Raw genomic sequence first — 7,160 nt, 5'->3', positions numbered from 1 at the left:
TTTATTACTTGTTTGATTGCTTTTTACCTTTTTGGCTATTGCTATATTAATCCTCAATAAACTGCTTTGCTATTAAGAACATTGATGCGTTTATGGGTTCAAAGGTGCCAACCCCATCCTTGGTGTGCAACGTAAGTAAATAAGTAAGTAAACTCGCTCTGTGTAGGTCTCCCCTTGAAAAGTGTGTGCCAAGTGTGCCCATTTCTGAAGACATTGGACCTGACTACAGTGGTACATGCATTGGTTACAGCCAGCTTGGACTATTGCAACTTGCTCTGTGTAGATCTGCCCTTGAAAAGCATCCAAATATCAACTGGGTTTTATCAGATCCAACATGGAAACTATCTTTCTATACATACATATAATGACACTTGATTATTACTCTGGAAATAGCCAGGGGATTAGTTCAACCTTTCCTGTCCAGAAAATGTCTGCGGGTGGGGGAGGGCTGAAAGGTGAAGACCTCTGGGATCTGTCTCATTACATTTTGACATGAATCACCTATACTATATACACACATAGATTGAATATTTAAAAAATACAATGTAGGCAGGGAGTTGAAAATAGAGGGATACATTTTATTAAGGGTTGAAACAATAAAGTCGTTGTGGGAAGTCGCTGCTGGCGATCTGTTTTGGATCTATGCTGATGCGTATCAGCCAATATCTGCAGACTTAAACAAGAATTATCTCTATCCTTGTGCCCTTGGGAAACTATAGATTGTTGTGGTGGGTATCGTGTTCAACAACAATACTAAGATGCAAATAAGTTACTATAACAATAGCATCAGAATCGGACCTCGCAATTAATCATTATGTGACATATTCCAAGAGGGTCATGTTATGATGTTTCTGGCTTCCAACTTCTCTCGACTTAATCTTGAATTGTAGTTTGTAAGGTATGAACTGGTGATGCACAAGCACTTCCCAAGATTGGCATGTTTTCTTTTCAATCTATACCCACATCTGGAAGATGACTGTTCTCAAAGGAATTGGGTACTCCTCTGCTCGGAAACTGGAATAGGATATATTATTTAGCCCTTGGCCTTAAATTGCCAGCACTACGGTACCAAGGCACCATTATATAAGTTACCAACCCCATGCTTGGGAGAAATTTCTTATGGATGTGATTGCTAATGTGAGAAATTACTTTTGTTCCTGATGCTTGTCTTTGGTTATTGATCTTGGAAGCCATCTTGGATCTTTCTCCAGGAAAAGGTGGCATACAAAATAAGTAACTAAATAGGTATGTTATACCACATTGTCTTTTTCTTTTTTGGAAAAGTAGCAGGATATTTCTCTAAACAGTCAGTAATTCCCCTTTCATGTTAATCATTTGGAGGCATTGTTAATTTACTTGTTGGATTTTCGACCGCCATTGACAACTGATAACGTTCACTAATAACTGACCCTTGCTTGCCAGGAGTCCTGTATTTATTAGTTGTCTGCATAGCAGGATTTAGAGATTGCAGAAAGCAGGGGGCAGAACAATCTGGTTGTGTTACATACCTCAGATACAGGAGAATGCTGTATAACTACACATTTGCAGAAGACTCAAAATACCCTTGATTTATGCACCGAGTGTTAATTGTATTAAAAATTTAAAATGGGATTTGGATACTTTCCCATGAGAATGCTGTTGTGTCTCCAACACAATGCAATGCAGCACCTCTATACTGAGATCCAGTAAAGGCTCTGATGGAGTATAAATCTAAATGAGCAGAGTTGTGATGTTACGTTGTGGTGTTGGATCTTCATTACCAAGATCCATGAAAGCTAATCCTTTGATCTGCAGAAACTGTAAACTGCAAATCCATTTCTCCACTAGACCCAACAGCCACAGTATTGGCTAACCAAGGAAGATCTGAACCAATTTGACTTATATCTCACAGGCAGAACATTCAACACATTGCTTCTGGACCATTACATCCTACCAAAGAAACCCACAATTGATAAAATAAGTGGAATTGAATTAGAGGGAATACATGACCATAAAACATGCACCTTGGAGTTGGCTGGTCAGTTACTTTCTTTTTTGTCATCTACCATTTTTCTCTTTTTATTCTGCTAGCTATGATAAAACTATAACACGTTCCTTAAGGACCCACTCCTTGCCTCTGTTTGGGAATTTCTACAGATGTAGTCATCAGCAACTTTAAACACTCTTCTCAAGTTGAGAGATTGGAAACATAGTCAGGGCATTCAGAGATAACATTGTGTCTAAGGAGACCTTCAAGATTCACTGAGGCCTTGGCTTGCATTCCTTGTCTTGCACAGACCTTGGTGGAGTCATCCTTACTCTTGGAATGACCCTAACTAAGCATTAGACATTTTTGCACACATTCCTTCAACTCCAATATTTGATACCTTCTTGTTATTTAGACTTCAAATGTTAATTATTATACAGTTTGGACATTTTAGCCAATTTAGATGGGGTTTATTCAATACGTTCAATACATTCAATACATTAGGCAAGCCCTCTCCTTAGCAGACTTCAAAAAAAAATCCCTGAAAACCTGGCTCTTCCGATGTGTTTGGAGAGTGACCATTTATCCCATTTCTGTCTGCTCCATCTATAGTGTTGCCCCTATGATGCACCTTCCCCCATCCTAAACCGAAAGCCTTACCTCACTGATTTATCATTCATTTACATATTTTCTATTCCTACCTCACCCAGGGTTTTATCATTTTATCTTGTCCATTTGGCCTGCCCATCCTGTTTGATTTTATTTTGTGTTAATTTGCTTTATATATTTTATTTTGCTACTGGAACTATTTTCTTATGTAATGTTTTGTTCTCTGCATTCTGTATTTTATTGTGCTGTATTGTATTTTTGCGCTTGGCCTCATGTTAGCCGCCCGGAGTCCCCGTTGAGGAGATGGTGGTGGGGTATAAATAAAGATTATTATTATTATTATTATTATTATTATTATTATTATTATTGCAGATTTTCCACAACCAGTATTTCATCATCTATATATGCTTTCAATTTGTACATTTGTCCAATCCAATCCCCTGCAGTGAAGGAATAATGTTTTCCCTAGTTCCAGGGATTAATGGTCTATATCAGGGGTCCTCAAACTAAGGTCAGGGGGCCGGATGCGGCCCTCCAAGGTCATTTACCTGGCCTTTGCTAAGGGTCAACCTAAGTCTGAAATGACTTGAAAGCACACAATAACAACAACGATCCTATTTCATCAGCAAAAAACAGGCCCACACTTTCCATTGAAATACTAATAAGTTTATATTTGTTAATATTGTTCTTAATTTCCATTATTGTATTGTTTTAAAATGTTTTTGCACTAAAATAAGATATGTGCAGTGTGCATAGGAATTCATTCATGTTTTTTTAAAATTATAATCCAGCCCACCAACAGTTTGAGTGTGCTGTCGCACGCTGGGCCTGCGCATAAGACTGTAGACAGGACATACATTCTGTGTGCCCAACGGGACGCCGGGGCTGCCTCAGATTAAAGGCCCTTGGATTTCCTTAAACAGAGTCTTTAGATTGCTTAAAGGTTCAACAAATTCTTTATTAATGAAAACAAACAGATACTTTAAGGCTTTCTTAACAGTCTATTGGCTCTCTCTCAATCTTGTCCACAGAGAACAGGCACTATCTTCATAACTGTAACTAATGGGGAAATCCTTAACTTCTAATCTGGGCAGTCTGTCTTTGCCTCTGTTGGCGTGGAGACCCTACACCCGGTACCAACTGCTTCTGGCTTCTGCGAGTGACCCTTACCAAGCAGAGCTTTGTAGACTTCCAGGGGAAAAAGAATTCAGGTTTCCGTGATGGCTGACTGAAGTCCTTCAGCAAAGGAGCTGTAGGGCTGTATAACCCCGTCCAAGCTATGAGCTGTATATTTCCCCGTCCAAGCCGTAGAAGACGAAGCTTTCTACAGGAGCTCTTGGTATTATGTCCTGCATGAAAGGCTTCTCTGTGTGGACTGACCCAAAAAAGGCTCCTATTCCCTCCAAAACCCCAAAAAGGGGGCGGGACCAGGGAACCTAACTATAATTGACAGGTGGCTTGCCCTATGATTCCAGCCAAAAGAAGCCACCTATCTGCAGAGTCCCTGAAACTTAGGACTACAACAAACATTCAATGCAAAGCAAACAAAATTGGAGCTCCTGGTACAGTTGTACCTGCACATTGAGAGACTGTTACATGGACCTCTACAGACCCCTGGTCTATATGATTGGTTTCTGACTATTCTTACTGTTCATTTGTACTCCAGGTCTGTTTAGTTATGAAACATGGAAGGCAGTGCTAAACCAACCGCAATAAGAGACCATAAAGCCCCAGCCAGAAAGGGCCAGTGTCCACACCCAAAAGAAAAGGACAATTGACAACCAGTAACATAGCTGTCGGAGCCCTCGGTGGCACAGTGGATTAAGCCACTGAGCTGCTGAACTTGCTTACTGAAAGGTCACAGGTTCGAATCTGAGGAGTGGCATGAGCTCCCGCTGTTAGCCCCAGCTTCTGCCAACCTAGCAGTTCCAAAACATGCAAATCTGAGTAGATCAATAGGTACTGCTCCGGCGGGAAGATAACGGAGCTCCATGCAGTCATGCCGGCCACATGACCTTGGAGGCGTCTATGGATAACGCGAGCTCTTCAGATTAAATATGAAGATGAGCACCAATCCCCAGAGTGGGACACGACTGGACTTAATGTCAGGGGAAAACTTTTATCTTTATCTAAGCTGAAAGCATAGTAGGATTTAGAGGCCACCGGGAGAAAAACCCAGAACAAACAGGTTGTGTGACATGCCTCACATATGGGAGATTGCTGTATAATAAAACATTTACTGAAGACTGAAAGTGCCCTTGGATTATGTGTCATGTCTTAACTTTTTAAGATCTACTGGGGTTAATCAAAGGTTATTAACAATTAGCAGACATGTTGATAAAACATTCTGATATAAAACCGAAGAAATTTGATCTCATTTGGTAGAATGCCATACCAGTTAAGAATTTCAAAAGTGTATAGACATTAGACAATTTAGAATAAATTACTTTCCCAATTGAATGCTGCTGCGTCTCCAAGACAATGCAATCCAGAACATCTACACGGAGATTAAATAGAGACTCCAACAGAGTGTATATCTGCATTAGCCATGTTGCATTGTAGTCTTTAGGGCCTTGGATCTTCACTCCTAAGATCCAAGAAAACAAATCCTTTATCTGCAGAAAAAATAAACTGCAAATTCATATCTCCTCTGGACTAAAGAATCACAACACTGATTAACTAAAGAAGAGCTGAGCAAATTTGACTTCTATCTCAGAGGAAAATCCTTCCACATATCTATTTCTGTACCATTGCATCCTACCAGAGAAACCCACACTTGAAAAAAAATACACGGAACTGAATTAGAGTGGATATGTGACCACAAAGCCTTTACTACAGAATTAGTTGATGCAATTGCTTTCTTTCTTGTCATCTACCTTTTCTAACTTGTCATTACATCAGCTATGATGAAATTATCACACAAGGGGCATCCTCCTTAGGGATCCACTCCCTCGCTTCTGCTTAGAAATTTCCACTTACAACATATAGTGAATGCAATGTTTATACAATAGAGTCTCACTGATCCAACATAAACGGGTGGGCTGAACGTTGGATAAGCAAAAATGTTGGATAATAAGGAAAGATTGAGGAAAAGCCAATTAAATGTCAAATGATGCTATGATTTTATAAATTAAGCACCAAAACATCATGTTTTACAACAAATTGACAAAAAGCAGTTCAATACACAATAATGTTATGTAGTAACTAGCTGTACCCGGCATGCGTAGGTGTGACCAACCTTTCTTCCCTCTTTCTCTCTTTCTTTATCTCCTTCTCTCTTTCCCTCCCCCTTCCTTCCTTCCTTCCTTCCTTCCTTTTTTTCTTTCATTCTCACCTTCATTCCTTCTTTTTCTCTTCCCTTCCTCCCCCTTTTTGTTCCCCTCCCTCTTTCTCCCCTTTCTTCCTTCTCTACCTATTCTTGGACTACAACTCCCAGCAGTCCTCCTGATCTACCTACCTACCTACCTACCTATCTCTCTATCTAATCTATCTGTCTATCTATCTATCTATCTATCTATCTATCTTATCTATCTGGAGGATTGCTGGGAGTTGCAGTCCAGGAAGAGGAAATATGAAATAAACAGGGATTGTGATGCTCTCAAAAAAATCCAAGGAGAAGAAAGTTTGCATCTTAGAAGCAGTGCATTTTGATCATCCTCCTCTCCTATAGGGCCTGGTCTAGGGGATGCTGGAAGCTGTAATCCAATATGCTATTGTGTGCTTTGTTTGCCGGGGAGTTGTTTTTGTGCATGCGCTGTAGCATCCTTTTGCTTTTTTGGCTTTTTAAGTCTCTTTAATTGTGTTTTTCAGTATTTTTAATGAGTGATTGTCACTTGTTGGCCTGACAGTTGTATAGTGTCCAAATTTCACGTTAATTTGTCCAGTGGTTTTTGAGTTATGTTGAACCTTCTGTGTCTGTCATGGTTTTGCTCCAGCCCCCCCCCCCCCCGCCTCCATGAAAAACAGATTCCTTGGATAATGAAATCCCGCTATGTACATTGATGAAGTAAATTGGTGGTTATGATATAAAATTGTGAAGAACTCAATCAAATGCCAAAGAGAGCCTGAGGGTCTGTGAAATTGCACGAGGTTTTTTGGGCTGTATGGCCATGTTCTCTCCTGATGTTTTGCCTGCGTCTATGGTAGGCATCCTCGGAGGTTGTGAAGTCTATTGGAAACTAGGTTTGCTTTTTGAAACTCCCACACACCTCAATATTTTCAAGCGGTGGTTAGATGAATCCATGGACGCAGACCCTGTTACTATAGGTGGCATTATATATAGTAACAATTTATTAAAAGGTTAAGACATATAAGATCTCTTAGACTGTCTGTAGGAACATATCCACAGCACACATTCTTCCAGAAAGAAACTATTATAGAAGCATAGAATTGGAAAACAGCACATGAGCCATGCATCTAATCTGGTTATACAATATCGTTTCCCAGTGTCATGAACTAAGATGCAACAATTTTCTCTGTGCAGTTATGCAGCCCAGAAGGCAGTGTCCAACCAGTCCCTATAAAAGGCCATGGAGCCCCAGCCAGAAGAGACTAGTTCTACACTCTGCCGAAAGAGAAGGACAGT

The sequence above is a fragment of the Anolis sagrei genome, chromosome Y, assembly GCF_037176765.1.
Source record: "Anolis sagrei isolate rAnoSag1 chromosome Y, rAnoSag1.mat, whole genome shotgun sequence".
Taxonomy (NCBI): Eukaryota; Metazoa; Chordata; class Lepidosauria; order Squamata; family Dactyloidae; genus Anolis; species Anolis sagrei.
This window is presented reverse-complemented; position numbering follows the sequence as displayed.